This window comes from Pelophylax lessonae (genome assembly GCF_965119305.1).
Source record: "Pelophylax lessonae genome assembly, chromosome: 11".
NCBI lineage: Eukaryota > Metazoa > Chordata > Amphibia > Anura > Ranidae > Pelophylax > Pelophylax lessonae.
Window position 1 is genome coordinate 17,485,054 of NC_138778.1, and position 22,128 is coordinate 17,507,181.

Here is a 22,128-nt window from a genome sequence, read left to right on the forward strand (position 1 = left end):
CGTCTGGATCCCTGCAAATTCCACATTGAGTTAGTTTACAGCCAACTGTAACGTCATGAAGAGAACTTCAAAAGAAAACCGCACAAAATAATTCCCACACTGAGACGGACAGAGCGCTCTGAGTCCCTAAAATATTTTTTTAACGTACTGTATATGCTTATCATAAAGCTAAAATCTGGCCAAACAGCAAAGATTAAAGTTGACACCCCAATACAGTAAGTGAAATCACAAAAGCTGCCAAGCAAAATCAAAATTCTTTGAACGGTAGAACAGGATCCGATACCAAAACCTTATGGTTCAAGAAGCCTACTGATACCCAATATAGGAAATTCAAACTACCCTAAACCCAACTTAACTGGCTACAACCGACCCATCAGAAACCATAAAATTTTTATAATAAATCAATATATACAGTAATTCTTATATAAATAGAAGAATGTGCATTCCCTGTTGGGACAATCATTTGGGTGCATACCTAACTGTATTTGATACGGCCATTTTCTCTAGTTCAGAGTCTGACCGTACATTCAATGTGATTACCAAAATATAACCCACAGGGTCCGGCCATGGCCAGTTTCGAGACTGATGCATGTTGTGCATACTGTACATGTTGTGTATACTGTACAATGCCAAACTACCCCCCCAGAATTGGTGCCAGTTTATACAATAATACATCCCCAGGATTGGTGTCAGTTTCCACAGTAATAACCTCCAGCATTGGTGACAGTTTTCAAAATTTTAACCCCCAGCATTGGTGTCAGTTTACACAATAATAACCCCCAGCATTGGTGTCAGTTTACACAATGATAACCCCCAGCATTGGTGCCAGTTTGCACAATAATAACCCCCAGCATTGGTGTCAGTTTACACAATAATAACCCCCAGCATGGGTGCCAGTTTACGAAAAAATATTCCCAAGCATTGGTGACTAGTAATAACACATACATTGGTGGTCATTGGTGTTATGCTAGTTAAACCCCCTTGATTGGTAGGCCCCTCCCATATGGAAGAAAAATATATTTCCAATATATTTAGGGAAAATGTTTTAGAAATATATTGAATATGGCCAAAATTGTAGCATTTCAAATATATTTCCAATATATTTGGGAAAATAAATTAAAATTTTTTTAAAAAATATATTTTAAATATATTTTTCTTCCATGTGGGCTAACTTCCCTGCATTAATGGTCAGTGGCAGTGCTATTGAAAAAATCCCGCCCCATTGGTGGTCACTGACAGTTATAATTAACTGACAGTTATAAATAACTTTCATTGTGTGGCATATAGTGGGTAATTACACTGTCAATGGCCATTAATGCAAAATAAAGGGGTTAATAAACACTGCCAGTGGACACTACCTTAACAATAGCCAGTGCCAATGTTAATTACCCCTTTCATGCTGCACCAGTTTCCACTGACAGTGTTTATTAGCCCCTTGCATTACTGGCTATTAGCAATGTTAATGCTCTCTCGCTCCCATGCAGCACCGCTCTCTTCCTGCCCTGAAAATGACAACATGTCTGGAGAGCAGGGGAGGACTGGGCCAGGGGGCAGGGGGGAAATTGCCCCCCGGGCCGCTCTGATGCTCCGTAAAAAGGCTGCACTGCTTCTGCCACAGACATGCCTAAAGGATTCCTGGTGAAGAGAAGTAAAAGGTCCCCACTGCTGACCTACTGAGTGGGGGATGAAGACAAGGACAGAGACCTCCCCCCCAGCATGGATGGTGTAAACTGTGTATGAGCAGAGGCCAGTTCCATGCCCCACTGGTCTCTCCTCCCCCAGGCATTCCTGACCGAGTTGTCCCAGCTCCCCCCAATTCCCCCCTGCTGACCAGGTCGGGTACCTGGATTCGGCCAGTGAGTAGAGAGTACCTGGAGCGAAGCTTCAGCCTGGAATGGGGGTCAGGAGGAGGCTGGGAAGAATGAGAGTTGGAGAAGGTCTGAGTCGCTGCACCATGGGCCTCTGGTTTGTACTTGCCCCCTGGGCCAAAGGTGGCCAGTCAGCCCCTGCTGTAGAGGATGCTGCTTTCTCCTGTCCCTGTTCTGCCTGACTGTAGTGTAGGCCACCAGGGTTCCTCTAGTGAGGAATGCAGGATCACAGAGAACACCCAGCACAGCACTCACTGCCACATGCTGTGCTACTAAAGTTTGTCCTGATATATTGGGCATTATCAGGGCAGACTTTAACAGCTGTGTGGTGGTAGCAGAGCTGTTTTTCACGCTATTGATAGTTACACTGCGCCACCTCTTCCCTATTAGCCTGCAGCACCCAGGGTTCCTGCCTTATCTGCTCACCACTTGTCCCAGCCCTGCCAGACTCTACCAGCCCAGTAATCTATCAGATCATCCCAGTGATACTGATTCATATCTTACTGTAAACTTGAATATTAGGAAGCTTAACTTTGTTCAGTGCCCATGCTTATTCCTCCCTCACTCCATCTTCCTTGACTTTCATGGTAGGTCCCTAGGTTGTCCCGAGCCACAAGCTGGCCTTGTATTGGGGTTCTGATTGCTAGGGGAGGAGCCTAAGCACACCAGTGTCTTCACTACCAGGGCCCTACGCCAAGTCATCACCACTTCCTGACTGTCTGGTTGCCTATGCTAAACATATGTACTGCATCTTCTCTATCTTGTCTTCTCTAGCCTCTTCCGAAAGTAACTTAAGACCAGGCAGGGTTAAATAACAACAAAGGTTCTTTTACTGAAGTCGTTTTAAAACAAGTCAATGGATACAGCTTGGATCCTTCCAAAACATATTCCTGTACAAGTTCTTCTAAATGCCCCTTGGTGGCCCTGCCCCTTGAGGCAGCCATAATAGGTGAGAAAGTCCTTTGGAGTTCATAAGTCATAAGCATGAGTCTATACTTCTGGAACCTCAGCTGGGTTCCCGCCAAAGGGTGGTTGAACAATAAGTCTTGCGTTACGTTTTTAGCAGCACACTCGTTCCTTAGATGGGGTTTCAAAAGTGGCAGCCTTAAACGGTCGTGCCCTTGAGATGGTGGGACCCCCTCATAATGTGCAAAACAGTTGTAGAGACCGAGGAACTCAGCACAGGGATGATGAGAACCCCTCATAATGGTCACAGCAGGTGTAAAGACCAAGGAACTTGAAAATAGGCAAAGCAGATGTACAGGCCTGGGAACTCAGCACAGGGATGGTGGGAACCCCTCATAATGGGCACAGCAGATGTAATGACCTGGGAACTCAGCTCAGGGATGCTGGGAACCCCTCATAATGGGCACAGTAGGTGTACAGACCCAGGAACTCAGCACAGGGATGGTGTTAACCCCTCATAATGGGCACAGCAGGTGTACAGACCCAGGAACTCAGCACAGGGATGCTGGGAACCCCTCATAATGGGCACAGCAGGTGTACAGACCTGGGAACTCAGCTCAGGGATGTTGGGAACCCCTCATAATGGGCACAGCAGGTGTACAGACCCAGGAACTCAGCACAGGGATAGTGGGAACCCCTCATAATGGGCACAGGAGATGTAAAGACCTGTGAACTCAGCTCAGGGATGGTGGGAAACCCTCATACTGGGCACAGCAGGTGTACAGACCCAGGAACTCAGTACAGGGATGGTGGGAAACCCTCATACTGGGCACAGCAGGTGTACAGACCCAGGAACTCAGCAAAGGGATGGTGGGAACCCCTCATAACGGGCAAAGCGGGTGTACAGACCCGGGAACCCAATGCAGGGATGGTGAGAACCCCTCATAATGGGCACAGCAGGTGTACAGACCCAGGAACTCAGCACAGGGATGATGGTAACCCCTCATAATGGGCACAGCAGGTGTACAGACCTGGGAAATCTGTACAGAAATCTCAACAATAGAGTCCCTGAGAGATAGAAGGGGTATTTTTTCTCCAGCATCCACTGAACGCTAAAAAAAATAGTTTCAGATGGACTGACCTTTTAGAACATGTTAGTACGTGGAAAAGTTGTAGGTAACATGAAAAGAAAATATTCCGCTCTAAATGAAGAACATTTCTTCTTCAGCACATCTTCTGGGAGCATCTCAAGACTTTTATAAAATAAAATAAAAAAGTAAAAACCATGACGATCGAGTAATAACCGAGACGGTATAAATAGATTCATCTGTGCTTGAAATTTCTTCAAGAAAGGAATCTGATCTGTTTCTGGGATGATGCACTATGGGCAACCACCGACGTGTCAAAAGTACATCTTAGTTTGACTTTCCTAATGCCCAGTTTGGACTTCATGCTCCGGCTCCACAGTATGGCTGTCCTGCTGGGGTCACTGAACTGGGAAGACTGAGGACACAGCAGAACAATTGGAAGACAAGGACAAAATGTTGTCACTTCAGAACAGGAAGTGCCTGAACAAAGTTCTTCATGGCATGATCACCAGGTGTTTTTGGGCTGGAAGCTAAGATTTTAAGATTTAAAATTACTTTTGAAATGACTATAACAGCTTCTACTTTAAGTGATCTCATTGGGAACAAAAGATTCTATGTGCCTGTGATCATCTCATTGATACCCGGCACTGTCATTCATTTAATTATCACATTCACATAGACACCACAGCTGGACAGAAATGGGAGTTGTGTCGGGAAGTTTTCCCCGCTGGAGTTCCAGAGAAATATTGCAAGCCAGCATGTGATTCAACCACAAGGAACTGAAACATTGGCCTTGGATAAAGGTGGTCCTTAAAGGGTTAGTCCACCCAAAAGTGGAATTTTAGAAATAAGGAGAGTCGTGTGGGCTGAATCAGCTCCTGACTTCTTATAGGTCTTCTATAAACCAATAGTGAGATCTCCCTGCCATCAATCCCGACTATGTTCCTGTTCACCTGGGGGCTTTGGTGCCCGGCTTCACCCACCTTTATGCTCCACCCAGGCTCTCGCTGTTATATTGTCCCTAATATAAAAAAAAAAAAATCCAGCAAGGTTGGTGGGAACCCCTTATTATGAACATAGCAGGTGTACAGACCCAGGAACTCAGTTTAGGGATGGTGGGAACCTCTCATCATGGGCATTGCAGGTCTACAGACATGGGAACCCAGCACAGGGATGATGGGAACCTCTCATAATGGGCACAGCAGGTTTAGAGACCCGGGATCTCAGCACAGAGATGGTGGAAGCCCCTCATAATGGGGGCAGCAGATGTACGGATTCAGGAACTCAGTTTAGGGATGATGGGAACCTCTCATCATGGGCATTGCAGGTCTACAGACATGGGAACCCAGCACAGGGATGATGGGAACCTCTCATAATGGGCACAGCAGGTTTAGAGACCCGGGATCTCAGCACAGGGATGGTGGGAACCCCTCATAATGGGCACAGCAGGTGTAGAGACCCAGGAACATAGAACAGGGATGGTAAGAGCCTCTCATTGTGGGCACAGCAGGTGTACAGACCTGGGAACTCAGTACAGAGGTGGTGGGAACCCCTCATAATGGGCACAGCAGGTGTACAGACCTGCGAACTCAGAACAGGGATGGTAAGAGCCTCTCATTATGGGCACAGCAGGTATACAGACCTGGGAACTCACCACAGGGATGGTGGGAACCCCTTTTAGTGGGCACAGCAGGTGTACAGACCTGGGAACTCACCACATGGATGGTGGGAACCCCTCATAACGGGCACAGCAGGTGTACAGACCCGGGAACCCAGCACAGGAATAGTTGAACACCTCATTATCTTCACAGCAGGTGTACAGACCCACGAACTCAGCACAGTGATGGTGGGAACCCCTCATAATGGACACAGCCTACCTGGGTCTTTGTTTTTTTACCTCATCTCTGGCTCTGTGTCTTGGATTGCTCTTCTAATCCGGAACACAGAGGGCATCTTGTGCTGAAATAAAAATACTGCAAGAGACAACTCTGGGTTATAGGTGAGCATAACAGCCTGAGGTGCTGTTATATTTTTAACCCTGCCTGGGGGCTTATTAATATCAGGGAACCCACCTTAACCACTTGCCGACCGCCGCAAGTACATATACTGCGGCGGTCAGCCCCTCACAGGCAAAGTGACGTATGGGTACGTCACTAGCCTGTGAGGCTCTGGGGAGCAAGCGCGCGCCGCCGGAGGCGCGCTCCCACTCCAGCGCGGTCACGGACCCCCCCCGCGCGTGTGACCAGCGGACCCGATGTCCGCCGGTCACTTGGCGATCGTCGGTGAAAAGGGAGAAAGGCAGGCGGTTAGTGTAAACAAGCCGCCTGTCATTCTCCCCTGTGTAGAAACAGTGATCATACGGTTCTACTATGTAGGACCGTTGATCACTGTTCCTACAGCTCAAGCCCTAGCCAATCACAGTTAGACTCACGCCCCTAGGGACACACACCACCCCTCCCTCTCAAAAAAAAGTTAACCCCTTCACTACCAGTGTCATTTTACAGTAACAGTGCATATGTATAGCACTGATTACTGTAGAAATGTCACTGGTAACCCCAAAAGTGTCAAAAATGTCAGTCAAGGGTCCGATCTGTCCGCTGCAATGTCGCAGTCCCGCAAAAAAATCGCAGATCGCCGTCATTACGCATTAAAAAAAAAACAACAAAAATGACAAAAATCTTTCCCTTTGTTAGTACACGCGATAACTTTTGCGCAAACCAATCAAAATACGCTTTTTGCGATTTTTTTTACCAAACATATGTAGCATAAAACAAATTGGCCGAAAATGTTAAAAAATTTTGATTTTTACATTTTTTTTGGGGAATTTCATATAAAAAAATGTGAAAAATATTGTTATTTTTGCAAAATTGTCGCTCTTTTTTTGTTTATAGCGCATGATCAAAAAATCGCACAGGTGATCAAATACCACCAAAAGAAAGCTCTGTTTGTGGGGAAAAAAAGGACATCAAATTCGTTTAGGTACAGCGGCGCACGACCGCGCAATTGTCCATTAAAGTCACGCAGTGCCGAATCGCAAAATACCCCCTGGTCAGGAAGGGGGTAAAATCTTCTGGGGCTTAAGTGGTTAAGAAATGCCAGCATCTACCAAAAAAAAGCTATTTGTTTCTCAGGCTGACCCTTAATTAGAGAAACCCAACCTTCCTTCCTTCCCAGCAGCAGTCTGGATGCGGCAGGTGTCAGCTTATTCCCCAATAGGAGAGTGCCATTGTTTTTTGATCTTTTTTGCATTAGCGCCATGATGACCTTACAAGAGCCTCCGCTCAACTTACTTATCGTTCTAAACACTTTCCTAATCCGCCGCTGCAAATGCTTTTTAATGTAATCGCCTCCTAGTTCACCAACCGCTTTGCAAACAACAAAATGTATTTTTTCCTTTTTTTTTTCTATTTTTTTCCCAACTGGGACAGCAACTGGCACTCATAATTCAGGCGTACCAGGAACGCTTTGATTGTGCTTCCGCAAAAACACAGAGGATATAAACCGCGCCGCAGAGGCCCAAATCGGCGTCTGTTCTTCACCTCTTATTAAATTACGCTGAATGCGCAGAACCCCGGTTTTCAGAATCCGCGTCCCGTCCTTTAACAGAGTATAATTCAATTTATTCAGTGGAATATGTTATGCAGCAGAAGACAATTTTTTATTTTTTTTTGCAATGTTTGGTGGTAACGTGATTAGGAGCCACTTAGAGAATAATCAGCTTTTTGTAACTGTTGTGAATCTGCTAAAAGAAAAAAAAAAAACATTAGAGATGGTTTATAAACAAGCTCCATATTGTTTGCGGAACACCGCCAAATTAGCAGCCAGGAATTGGATAGACGGGAAATAAAAAATGTGCGCAATCACATCCCCCCCCACCACCACCACCCTGCTTCTCTCCCTATCCTGTCTGTTTGGGGACTTTGTGGCATTTATTTTTTTTTTTTTATTCCGTTATATTTAGAATTAATGATGTAAATGGAGAGAGTTGCTGTGAAGGCAGCTTGGCACTTTTCTCCGCCTGCTGGGATTAGGTCCCAATAGGACAGCTGGGATTGAAGAGACAAAAAGAAATGAAAAAAAAAAAAAAAGTTTGCTAAAAGTAATAACTGTTGAATTATCGGTTCAGAAAGTATAAGTTCATTTCCATGCGCGTAGCTTTTCCCAGCAGGCAGGAGAATTTAGAAAGAAGCCACAAAAGTTTTAATGTGCTTTTGTACAGCAACTGAATATTTTTACTAACCATTGCCGACCAGTTACGTACCCGTACGTTGCTGGGCTTCAAGTTGATATACTTGAAAAAGAGGAGAGCAACCCCCCCCCCCCCAATGGGACTTTAAAGGTCTTCCAAAAACAATGTACTGCTGTTAAGAAATGAAAAAAAAGGGGGTTTTATGTAAAAAATATAATTTTATTCAAAAAAATTAAAAAATTAAAAAAAAACATAATACATAATACATACATATGAAACAGACATGGGTGGCTAGCCCTAAAATGACCACATCATATGGTAACTAGGTACAATGTAACAGTATAGTAGGTACAACCAGGGCCGGCCCTACTATGGGTCCCGATGGGTCCATTGGACCCAGGCAGCACTTGGAGAGGGGCAGCAAATTGACTCCCAAGATTTTTTTTCAGCAGTTTTGTGTGTCATCAGTTTGCGGAGTATTACAGGGTGGCATTTCCCTATACCGTACTGCTGCCCGTAGTGCAAACTGATGGGTATCATGAGCGTCTCCTCCGGGGAACATCCCTCACGTGATCCTGGTGTGCGCAATAACGTCAGACTTCAGCGAACTCCATCTCACCCAGAGCAGGCTGGATCTTCTAGGGCGGTGGGCGCAGCAGAGTGACAGGAGGACAGAGGACAGACAGTGGGTGTTGGGTAGACTGGTCCAGTGGTGAATTATGGAAGAAGATAACAGTATATATATAGTTTTCAAAATTTTAAATTTATATAAAATAATGGATGTAAGGGCCCCTTGTTTGGGTGTGACTTTTTTTTGGGGGGGGGGGGGGGCAGCACTTCATTCTTGGTCCCAGGCAGCACAATGTCTTGAGCCAGCCCTGGGTACAACAAGTGGTAATTACACCCAAAGGCTTGTTTTACCTACTATACTGTTACATTGTACCTAGTTACCATATGATGTGGTCATTTTAGGGCTAGCCACCCATGTCTGTTTCGTATGTATGTATTATATATTATGTTTTTTTTTTTCTTTTTTACTCTTTTTGAATAAAATTATATTTTTTTTACATAAAAACCCCTTTTTTTCATTGCTTAACAGCAGTACATTATTTTTGGAGGACCTTTAAAGTCCCATTGGGGGGTACTCTTCTCTTTTTCAAGTTATCAGGATGTGGTCTCACCTTTAAGCTCCATTCCCCCAACCAACCCATTTTCAAGTGGATATACTGGGATGATGCCTGCAGCTGCAGCCATCATCCCGGTACTACTGTTTTTTTAGAGAGACGACAGTCAGCTCTCTTGTAAAAGCAATCCTAGTGGCTAACTAGCTGCTGGATTGCTTTTACGAGCAGCAGAAGGGCACGCCCCCCTCCCGCTGACTTCCGTGGCTTGAACAGGATCTATCGCCCCAGGGTCGATGCTAGACTATTTTTCATCCAAGGCAAGATTGGCTACTTGCAAAAAAAAAAAACTGAATGGACCAATATAAATGAGGGAGGGTAACCTGTTAGTCTTTCAGTGTTCTTTTTATAATCGCACTATATTTATTATTTCACTGTGTGCCATCATAAAAAATATATTGACATAACATCGGGGGGGGGGGGGGGAGGTGAGAGAGAGAGAGGGGTGGGTGAGAGAGAGTGAGGGGGATGGGGGGAGAGGGAGACCCCTAGCCCTGTCCTAATCTCTGTCTGCAGGTAGGTGTGTATGATCCATTACATTCCATCAGGGGAAGACTGAGCCATGGGGCAGGGGGGCGGATGCCCCCCAGGCCGCTCTGATGCCCCATAAAAAGGCTGCACCGCTTCTGCCACAAACATACCTAAAGGATTCCTGGTGAAGAAAAGTAAAAAGTCCCCACCGCTGACCTACTGAGTGCGGGATGAAGACAAGGACAGAGACCTCCCCCCCAGCATGGATGGTGTAAACTGTGTCTGAGCAGAGGCCGGTTCCATGCCCCACTGGAGATTCTTCTCCCCCAGCCCTGACTGAGCCATGGGAGAAGCTCATATCCTCCAAGGCGAATCCCCGCTTCACCCCCGGTTTGTGGGGTTAAAGAAGGGACAGGCATTAGCAGGGCAATCCCCCCTCAGGTGGGACCGGCGAGTTTTCTCCTTTTCCTCTTTCTTCATTTGAAGATAGTTTTCAATTTGAGTTCAGTATTAGTCATTAGGGCCTCCCGCCTATCTCTCCCTTCTCTTAAGGGCAGAAACAGGAGCATATACAGGCTGATGTCCACTGGCTGGATGATTTTTGGATTAAGAAACCCTCATCCTCAGCTTTTTCCTACAAATTGAGATGTATGTTTTTTCTGCTATATCATACAAAAGATATATTTGAAGATATGCTTTTCTGTGAATAAACCTCTTCCCCTTTTGTTTCTCCCCTTTTTTAAGGGTACACAACAGAAGAATACACAGGCTGAGGTCCATCTGTTTTTGGATCGATTGAATTTATACTTTTTTTTGTAAACTCTCACCCTCCGTTTTCGTTCGTGGAATGAATTTGCAGCGATATTACATAAAACACAAAGAATGTCATTTTTTTTCTAAGAGAGAGACAACTTAAAATGCATATACCGTATATACTCGAGTATAAGCCGAGTTTTTCAGCATGTTTTTTTATGCTAAAAAAGCCCCCCTCAGCTCATACTCGAGTCACATGCTCACTTACTTTTTTAAAAATGGCGCCACCCGGTGCCAACATGTCACCTCGCATGCGCTGTATGGAATAGCCGAACATATACGGGCTTTCCCGAGCATCGGCGGCGCATGCGCGGTGACGTGTTGGCACCGGGTGACAGGTAAGTGAGACTCCTACACAGCCCCTGCATTTCCTCATGCAGTGCTGCAGGCATGGTACAGGACATTCTCCTATACCATGCCTGCAGCACTGCATCTCCTGTGCCATGCCTGTACCTACTGTGCCATGCCTGTACCTACTGTGCCATGCCTATACCTACTGTGCCATGCCTGTACCTACTGTGGAATGCCTATACCATCACCTGTGCCATGCCTATACCATCTCCTGTACCATGACCTGTGCTATGCCTGTACCATGACCTGTGCCATGCCTATACCATCACCTGTGCCATGCCTATACCATCATCTGTGCCATGCCTTTACCATGCCTGTACCATGACCTGTGCCATGCCTATACCATCACCTCTACCATGCCTGTACCATCACCTGTGCCATACCTGTACCATCACCTGTGCCATACCTGTACCATCACCTGTACCATGCCTGTACCATGACCTGTGCCATCTCCTGTACCATGCCTGAACCATCTCCTGTACCATGCCTGAACCATCTCCTGTACTATGCCCGCAGCCCCTTTTTTTGTGTCTCGTGGTGGTCCAGTTGGGTCCAGTAGCTGCTGCATTTCCCACCCTAGGCTTATACTCGAGTCAGTAAGTTTTCCTAGTTTTTTTGTGGTAAAATTAGGTGCCTCAGCTTATATTTGGGTTGGCTTATACTCGAGTATATACAGTATATATACTGTGTATACTGTATATATATATATCTATGTATATATTCACTTTTCTACATAGACATCAATCCGTTGTGAGGTTTTCTCTTGTTCGCTAGGCTCTTGCACTTGATCCTTTGAATGTGGATGGACTGTATGCCCAAAATGGAAGCTGCAGGTATGGTGTGGATGGGAAATCAGGGGTCTTTATACACATGTGTTCATGTGCATATATATTGTACAATTTTGCTTTTTGGATTTCTTTATTACCGTATATACTCGAGTATAAGCCGACCCGAGTATAAGCCGAGACCCCTACCTTTACCACAAAATGATGGGAAAAATCATTGACTCGAGTATAAGCCTAGGGTGAGAATGCAGGGCGGCGGGCATGGTACAGGAGAATGCAGGGTGACTGGCATGGTGCAGGAGAATGCAGGGTACTGGCATGGTGCAGGAGAATGCAGGGTACTGGCATGGTGCAGGAGAATGCAGGGTACTGGCATGGTGCAGGAGAATGCAGGGTACTGGCATGGTGCAGGAGAATGCAGGGTACTGACATGGTACAGGAGAATGCAGGGTACTGGCATGGTACAGGAGAATGCAGGGTACTGGCATGGTACAGGAGAATGTAGGGTACTGGCATGGTACAGGAGAATGCAGGGTACTGGCATGGTGCAGGAGAATGCAGGGTACTGGCATGGTGCAGGAGAATGCAGGGCACTGGCATGGTGCAGGAGAATGCAGGGTACTGGCAATGGTACAAGAGGATCCGGGGTTGTGGGCATACTACAGGAGATGCAGTGCTGTGGGCATGGTACATGTGGACCATGCCCGCAGCACTGCATCCCTCTTAGTGTGCCCGCAGCCCATGGCAGGTAGTGAAGCTGTTTCACTTACCTGTTCCAGAGGCGCCTTGATTTTAAAAATGGTGCCGCCCGGCGCCGACACGTCATTGCGCACGCGCCGCCGCCGCTCGTATACTTTCGGCTATTCCCGGCCTCTCCCAAGCGGCGCCGGGAATAGCCGAAATTACACGAGCGGCGGCGGTGCGTGCGCGGTGACATGCATGCGACGGGCGGCGCCATTTTTAAACCTTAAACCCGTCGGAGCGGACAGGAAATTTTTTTTTTTTTCCTTGACTCGAGTATAAGCCGAGGGGGGCGTTTTCGGCACAAAAAAATGTGCTGAAAAACTCGGCTTATACTCGAGTATATACAGGTATATATATCTTTTTTTTTTTTTTTTTTTTCTCTGCTTCAATGTAAATTGATTTTGGAGAAATGGTAGCTTATTGCTTGTTGTACCTTTCAGAGTGGTATTGCAATCCCTGATGAAGATATACACAATACATTTTTGAATTGTGTTGGAATAATGTACCACTTGCTGCAACTTTGCATGTACCGCAGAGTATCCTATATAAGTGTATGCAATGAATTGATGTGCTGTAACCTTTCTTGCATATTTTTACTAAATTGGAAGATTTTATGATTTTTTGTTAAATAAAATGTGAAAAACTTTTTAAGATTAGACTATTTTCGCCTTACTTATACTGTTATTTAGATAGTTGCCATTATAGTCCCCAACAAAAGAGGATTTTCAGCTAGTTAAACGTTACAGGCAAAACCTCGTATCTGCTTTCCCGAGGCTGCTTTCCCTATAGGGGGCGGAGCCTGTCAGTCAGCGTCACATCGCGGCTACCATGAGAGACACACAGCACGCTTATAGTGCCTCCTTTGTGAGTTGCTTTCAACTTATTTGTACAACGCATGTTTTTTTATATAGAGAACACTAGATTTTCTCTTTCATATTTTAACATATCATTGATTCACACCGATACTGTGGAAATTACCTATGAGCATACCATCAGTCAGCTCCATCAGATTGCCATTATCCCAGAAGGGAACAACTGATTCTGACCTGCTGGTGAAACAGGGGTCAAAATGTGAGGTGAGAGGCTGGAAAGCACAGGTGTTGCACAGAGCCCAGAGCACTTACTATGATCCCATACACAGATGGTGGATTTTATTGATTGATTTGATTGGATTTTCTGTTTAAATGATGGGAGAGGGACTATTGTAGTAGCTTGGATTATGATGGTGAGCTGGAGACAAGGACTGTCATTTATAAAAACACAAGCTGACAGCTACTTACCCAGGCAGCTAAGCTCAGATCTGCCTGCCTGATATTTCAGGGAGAGGGATTAGAATAGTGACTGTCAGCTTGTGCTGAGGACCTGTATTTATATGAATGACAGGAGAGGGACTGGAGTAACAACTTAGATTATGAGAGCAAGCTGGAAAAAAGTGTCATCATCCATACATACACTAGCCAACAGCTACTTCTTCAAGCTAACTGAGCCCAGACCTTCCTTTTCTAGGGAGGGAGATTACAGTAGTAGCTTGACATGTGTTGTGAATGATGGCGAGCTGGAGACAAGCACTGTCATTCAAAAATACACAAGCTCACAGCTACTTCCCTCAGGCAACTGGGCCATGACTCACATCCCTAAATACAGAAGCCAACAGCTACTTCTCCAAGCCAACGGAGCCCAGACCATGCTATTCTGGGGAGAGGGACTACAGTAGTAGCTTGGCATGTGCTGTGAATGACAGCGAGCTAGGGACAAGCACTGTCATTCATAAAAACAGAAGCTAACAGCTACTTCCCTCAGGCAACTGAGGCCAGACCTGCCTGACCGATATTCCAGAGAGAGAGAGAGACTAGAGTAGTGGCTGTCAGCTTGTGTTGAGAGCCAGTAGTTATACAAATGATGGAAAGGTACTATAGTAGTTGCTTGGATAAAGATGGTGAGCTGGAGATAAGCACTGTCATTCATAAAAACACAAGCTGACAGCTACTTTACTCAGGCAGCTAAGCTCAGATCTGCCTGCCTGATATTTCAGGGAGAGGGATTAGAGTAGTGACTGTCAGCTTGTGCTGAGGACCTGTATTTATATGAATGACAGGAGAGGGACTGGAGTAACAACTTAGATTATGAGAGCAAGCTGGAAAAAAGTGTCATCATCCATACATACACAAGCCAACAGCTACTTTTTCAAGCTAACTGAGCCCAGACCCTCCTTTTCTAGGGAGGGAGATTACAGTAGTAGCTTGACATGTGTTGAGATTGGTGGCGAGCTGGAGACAAGCACTGTCATTCAAAAATACACAATCTCACAGCTACTTCCCTAATTCAACTGGGCCATGACTCACATCCTTAAATACAGCAACCAACAGCTACTTCTGCAAGCCAACGGAGCCCAGACCATGCTATTCTGGGGAGAGGGACTACAGTAGCAGCTCGGCATGTGCTGTGAATGACGGTGAGCTAGGGACAAGCACTGTCATTCACAAAAACAGAAGCTGACAGCTAATTCTCTCAGGCAACTGAGGCCAGACCTGCCTGACTGATATTCCAGAGAGAGAGAGACTAGAGTAGTGGCTGTCAGCTTGTGCTGAGAGCCAGTATTTATACGAATGATGGAAAGGGACTGTAGTAGCTTGGATTATGATGGCAAGCTGGAGACAAGCACTGTCATTCATAAAAACACAAGCTGACAGCTACTTTACTCAGGCAGCTAAGCTCAGATCTGCCTGCCTGATATTTCAGAGAGAGGGATTAGAGTAGTGACTGTCAGCTTGTGCTGAGGACCTATATTTATATGAATGACGGTAGAGGGACTGGAGTAACAACTTAGATAATGACAGTGAGCTTGAGACAATTGCCGTCATCCATAAATACACTAGCTGACAGCTACTTCTCCAAACCAACTGAGCCCAGGCACTGCTTTTCCAGGGGAGAGGGACTACAGTAATAGCTTGGCATGTGTTATGAACGACGGTGAGTAGGAAACAAGCGCTATCATTCATAAAAGCACATGTCAACAACTACTTCCCCAAAAACTGAGCCCAGGGAGAGAGACTACAGTAGTGGCCACTGTAGTCATTACAAAAGCACAGTGTACAGTGTATCAACATATGACAATAGAATCATTTACAATTACTGCTAATAGTAACATGTCGGATGCTGACCTTAACGGTCCATGAACTACAAATACAGCAGCTGGAATTTGATTGGTTGTTATTGTGCCCATTTTCCTGTATTCCAGATTTATAAAACACCTCTAAGACCTCACAGCTTACTACGAGTTTACTTTGCGTTGAGAATTTCTTACACCCCTTCTGCTCACATTCAATAAGGAAGGTCTCTCGGCGGTGGCGAGTGCTAAAAATAAAATTAATTTTAAATTTTATTTCTATTTATAATAATAAAGTTAATAAATGAGAAGGCTCAGGTGGTGCTCCCTGTGAAAATCAATAGAGCGGACAGCGCGCCTGAATATAATTCAAGTAATATATTACCGGAGGTATATGAAAAACTTCATCAGCATAGATATATAGAGCTCTCCTCGCGGGGCCTCACCAAGCTCTACAAATATAAACGGGGAAATGATATGTAATGATAATGTAAGACAGAGCGCAGCTCGGCTTGCCATATTGATTAAAAGCTATTCAGGGTGCGCTTTGCTTTAAACGCACCTGGGACGCGATCCAAATTTGCTGGCCAGACCGTGTTTAAAAAAGGCCATTTTGCATTCTCTTTTCTTGGTCTCATCTGTTATGATCTCCAGCGGGGTATTTGGGGGCATCCAGTAACACAAGTGGTGCCCCAGTGCAATTCTAGTAAATGAGTATAAAATAGAATTAACCCTTTCGCTGCCAGAGCCTCTTTTGCAGATTTTTTTTTGCATACATGTTTACCCCCTTCAATAATGGGTACTTGCACCCCCTTCCTGCCCAGGCCAATTTTCAGATTTCTGCAGTCGCAATTTGAATGACAATTGCGTGGTCGTGCAACACTGTACCAATATGAAATTTGAGACAGATAGAGCTTTCTTTTGGTGATATTTAATCATCACTGGGGTTTTTTTATTTTTTTTTTTTGTTAAATAAACTAAAAAAGACAAAACATTTTGAAAAAAAAAAAAGTTTTCTTAGTTTCTGTTATAAAATTTAGCAAAAAGGTATTTTTTCTTCTTCACTGATGTGTGCTGATTAGACTGCACTGATGGGCACTGATGAGGCTGCACTGATGGGCACTGATGAGGCAGCACCGATGAGGCTGCACTGATGGACACTGATGAGGCAGCACCGATGAGGCTGCCCTGATGGGCACTGATGAGGTGGCACTGATGAGGTGGAACTGATGGGCACTGATGAGGTGGCACTGATGAGGCTGCACTGATGGGCACTGGTGAGGCTGCACTGATGGGCACTGATGGGCACTGATGAGGTGGCACTGATGGCCACTGATGAGGCTGCACTGATGGCCACTGATAAGCTTAACTAATGAGGCAGCACTAATGAGCACTTATAGGTGGCACTGATGAGCACTGATAACCTGCACTGATTGACCCGTTACCGTGATCTGTGATCAGCTATGTCCAAAGGACAGATCAGTCACAGAGCAACCTCCTACCAGAACTGGTGAGCCAAGCTGTACCTGTCTTTGGGCTATAGTACGGTGAGGAAGCTGTTAAAAAAAAAATCTATTTAGGGCTGAAGATTTTTCAAACCTGCCTCAGTTTCAGAGTCTTGGCAATCTTCTTATAGCCTAGGCCATCTTTATGTAGAGCAACAATTCTTTTTTTCAGATCCTCAGAGAGTTCTTTGCCATGAGGTGACCATGTTGAACTTCCAGTGACCAGTATGAGAGAGTGAGAGCGATAACACCAAATTTAACACACCTGCTCGCCATTCACACCTGAGACCTTGTAACACTAACGAGTCACACATTACAGAGAATGGAGGGAAAAAGAGAAAATATCCAGTGAGTGGCAGCTGTGTGGAGGAAAATGGCTTGTAGAGGTCAGAGGAGAATGAGCAGACTGGTTCCAGATGATAGAAAGGCAACACTAACTCAAATAACCACTCGTTGCATCCAAGGTATGCAGAAAACCATCTCTGAATGCACAACACATTGAACCTTGAAGCAGATGGGCTATAGCAGGAGAAGACCACACCAGGTGCCACTCCCGTCAGCTAAGAACAGGAAACTGAGGCTACAATTGGCACAGGATCACCAAAATTGGACACCAGAAGATTCGAAAAACGTTGCCTGGTCTGATGAGTCTCGATTTCAGCTGCTACATTCAGATGGTAGGGTCAGAATTTGGTGTTAACAACATGAAAGGATGGATCCATCCTGCCTTGTATCACTGGTTCAGGCTGGTGTTGGTGGTGTAATGGTGTGGGGGATATTTTTCTTGGAACACTTTGGACCCCTTAGTATCAATTGATCATCGTTTAAACGCCACGTCCTACCCAAGTATCGTTGTTGACCGTGTCCATCCCTTTATGACTACAGTGTCCCCATCTTCTGATGGCTCCTTCCAGCTGGATAATGTACCATGTCACAAAGTTGAAATCAACTCACCACTGGTTTCTTCAACATGACAATGAGGTCACTGTACTCCAATGGCCTCCACACTCACCAGATCAGGTCACTGTACTCCAATGGCCTCCACACTCACCAGATCCGGTCACTGTACTCCAATGGGCTCCACACTCACCAGATCAGGTCACTGTACTCCAATGGCCTCCACACTCACCAGATCCAGTCACTGTACTCCAATGGGCTCCACACTCACCAGATCCAGTCACTGTACTCCAATGGCCTCCACACTCACCACATCTCATCCAATAGAGCACCTTTGGGATGTGGTGGAACGGGTGATTGGCATCAAAGATGTGCAGTCAACAAATCTGGATCAACTGCGTGATGCTATCATGACACTATGGAGCAAAATCTCTGAGGAACGTTTCTAACACCTTGTTGAATCTATTCCACGAAGAATGAAGGCAAAAGGGGGTCCGACCCAGGACTAGCAAGGTGTCCCTAATAAAGTGGCCGGTGAGTATATCTCTTGGAGGCTTCAGTCATTAGATCTGGTTTTGGTAGCTCTGCATCAAGTAGTTCAGTAGCTGCAACATTGAAAAATTAGAAGCTGCAGAAAAAGGTCCCATTTGAATGAAAATCTACCCAACGCACATTTGTCTCCCCCCCCCCCCTCCCTTCATGTCATGCGTCTACCTGGCTGGCGCATTAGTCAAGCATGCTTTTCTCCATTCTGCAAACTTTGAAGGCTCCTTTATCACCCCCTTGTACAAACAAACCCCCATTACACAAGGATCCGAGCGTGTCAAGCTGGCCGTTTTGTTCCTCGGCTCTAATTAAATGAGAGCTAATTAGTTATGGATTTCTGCGACCATTTAATAATGAGTCCCAAGCAGATGCTGGCGCGTTTTATCAATGGGCTATTTTCGTCCCTGGTGGCGCTCGCCTCGGCGGTGGATGAGATACCCTTCGTTGGGTAACACCTTATCTCGCTCGTCACATGATCCCCAAACAGTAATTAATTTTCTTGTCTCCCGCTCATTTCCGGTGAGCTGCGCTCGGTATAGAAACTAGAAAACGCAGGCGTGTGGATCTTCGTGTACTTGCTTTCCACTTCTAAATTTAGAGCACATTAAAGGAAGACTACAACAATTTTACCTTTTTTCATTTTGAACATATACATATGAAGGTAAAAGATCTTAATAATGTGCTTTCATATTTCAAAAGCTTCTTTTCTGGCTATAGCAGGGGTAGGCAACCTTCTAAAGGTTATGATCTGCCTAGACAACAGAAATCAAAGATCCCTGGGTAAGGGGGGGGGGGGGGGGTTTGGGAACAGGACGCCCTCTAAAACAATAAAAAATAAAATAACCATAACCAATAAAAACCCAGCATAGGGTCCTGTGTCCCCTCCAAACCTAAAGTAGTGTCCTCTGCTCCCCTTCACATCACCCCCCACATTAGTGTCCTCTGCCCCTCTGCTCCCCCCCCTTCATACAGTAGTGTCTTCTTCCTGTGCATACCAGCGTCCTTCCCCTCTTCACATAAATCCCCCCCCCCCCCACTGTAACTTCCTCTGCTTACCCCCTCTTCTGCCCCCTTCACATTACCCCCCCCCATGTAGTGTTTTGTGCCCCCAGAGCAGTGTCCTGTGCCCCCATTCACATCACCCCCACTGTAGTGTCCTCTGCCGCCCCCCTCTATAACAGTGTCCTGTGCCCCCCCCCATAACTGTCCTGTGCCCCTCTTCCCATCAGCCCCCCTGTAGTGTTCTCTGCCCCCCTTTACTACCTCCCCATGTAGTGTCCTCTGTCCCCCTTTACTACCTCCCCCTGTAGTGTCCTCTGCCCCCCTTTACTACCTCCCCATGTAGTGTCCTCTGCTCCCCTTTACTACCACTTCATGTAGTGTCCTCTGCTCCCCTTTACTACCACTTCATGTAGTGTCCTCTGCCCCCCTTTACTACCTCCCCATGTAGTGTCCTCTGCCCCCCTTTACTACCTCCCCCTGTAGTGTCCTCTGCCTCCCTTTACTACCTCCCCATGTAGTGTCCTCTGCTCCCCTTTACTACCTCTTCATGTAGTGTCCTCTGCCGCCCCCCTCTATAACAGTGTCCTGTGCCCCCCCATAACTGTCCTGTGCCCCTCTTCCCATCAACCCCCCCTGTAGTGTCCTCTGCCCCCCTTTACTACCTCCCCCTGTAGTGTCCTCTGCCCCCCTTTACTACGTCCCCATGTAGTGTCCTCTGCTCCCCTTTACTACCTCCCCATGTAGTGTCTTCTGCCCCCCTTTACTACCTCCCCATGTAGTGTCCTCTGCCCCCCTTTACTACCTCCCCATGTAGTGTCCTCTGCCCCCTTTACTACCTCCCCATGTAGTGTCCTCTGCCCCCCTTTACTACCTCCCCATGTAGTGTCCTCTGCCCCCCCCCTCATCTTTATGTAGAGCAACAATTCTTTTTTTTCAGATCCTCAGAGTGTTCTTTACCATGAGGTGCCATGTTGAACTTCCAGTGACCAGTATGAGAGAGTGAGAGCGATAACACTACATTTTTTCTTTTAACTTTAAATTTTTATTGGAATTTTATCGATAAAACCAAATTTAACACACCCGCTCCCCATTCACACCTGAGACCTTGTAACACTAACGAGTCACATGACACCAGGGAGGTAAAATGGCTAATTGGGCCCAGTTTGGACATTTTCACTTAGGGGTGTACTCACTTTTGTTGCCAGCGGTTTAGAAATGAATGGCTGTGTGTTGAGTTATTTTGAGGGGACAGCAAATTTACACTGTTATACAAGCAGTACACTCACTACTTTACATTGTAGCAAAGTGTCATTTCATCAGTGTTGTTACATGGAAAGATTTTTTAGCAGAGACCCTAGAGAATAAAATGGAATGCAATTTTTTATGTCACACTGTATTTGCGCAGAAGTCTTTCAAACGCAGTTTTTTTGGTCAAAAATACACTTTATGAATTAAAAAAAAAAAAAATAGTAAAGTTAGCCCAATTTTTTTATAATGTAAAAGATGATGTTACGTCAAGAATCCTGATCTTTATCCGCTTGCCGACCGCCGCAAGTACATATACTGTGGCGGTCAGCCCCTCACAGGCAAAGTGACGTATATATACGTCACTAGCCTGTGAGGCTCTGGACCCCCCCCCGCGCGTGTGACCGGCGGACCCGATGTCCGCCGGTCACTCGGCGATCGTCGGTGCAGAGGGAGAAAGGCAGGCGGCTGATGTAAACAAGCCGCCTGTCATTCTCCCCTGTGTAGAAATAGTGATCATACGGTTCTACTATGTAGGACCGTTGATCACTGTTTCTACAGCTCAAGCCACAGCCAATCACAGTTAGAATCACGCCCCTAGGGACACACACCACCCCTCCCTCTCAAATAAAGTTAACCCCTTCACTGCCAGTGTAATTTTACAGTAACAGTGCATATGTATAGCACTGATTACTGTAGTAATGTCACTGGTAACTCCAAAGTGTCAAAAATGTCAGTCAAGGGTCCGATCTGTCCGCCGCAATGTCGCAGTACCGCAAAAAAAATCGCAGATCGCCGCCATTACGCGTTTAAAAAAAAAAATGACAAAAATCTTTCCCGTAGTTAGTAAACGCGATAACTTTTGCGCAAACCAATCAAAATACGCTTTTTGAGATTTTTTTACCAAACATATGTAGCATAAAACAAATTGGACGAAAATGTTAAAAAATTTTGATTTTTACATTTTTTGGGGGGGAATTTCATATAAAAAAATGTGAAAAATATTGTTATTTTTGCAAAAATTTTTTTGTTTATAGCACATGATCAAAAAATCGCACAGGTGATCAAATACCACCAAAAGAAAGCTCTGTTTGTGGGAAAAAAAGGATGTCAAATTTGTTTAGGTACAGCGTCGCACAACCGCGCAATTGTCTGTTAAAGTCACACAGTGCCGAATCGCAAAATACCCCCTGGTCAGGAAGGGGGTAAAATCTTCCGGGGCTTAAGTGGTTATTCAAAGCAAAAAAATTGTGATCCTCATTTTATCCAGAATCATGCAGCTCTAGATGTCACTGAGAAATCGGTCTGGAAGATTCACTGAGTAACTGTTTGATATTGGAGGGAGGCATCCAAGTATTCAGGGACATTGTGAGTACAGACAGACCTTCATTGGAGGATCATAGCAACTACTGCTGTTGCTATCCCTGGGGT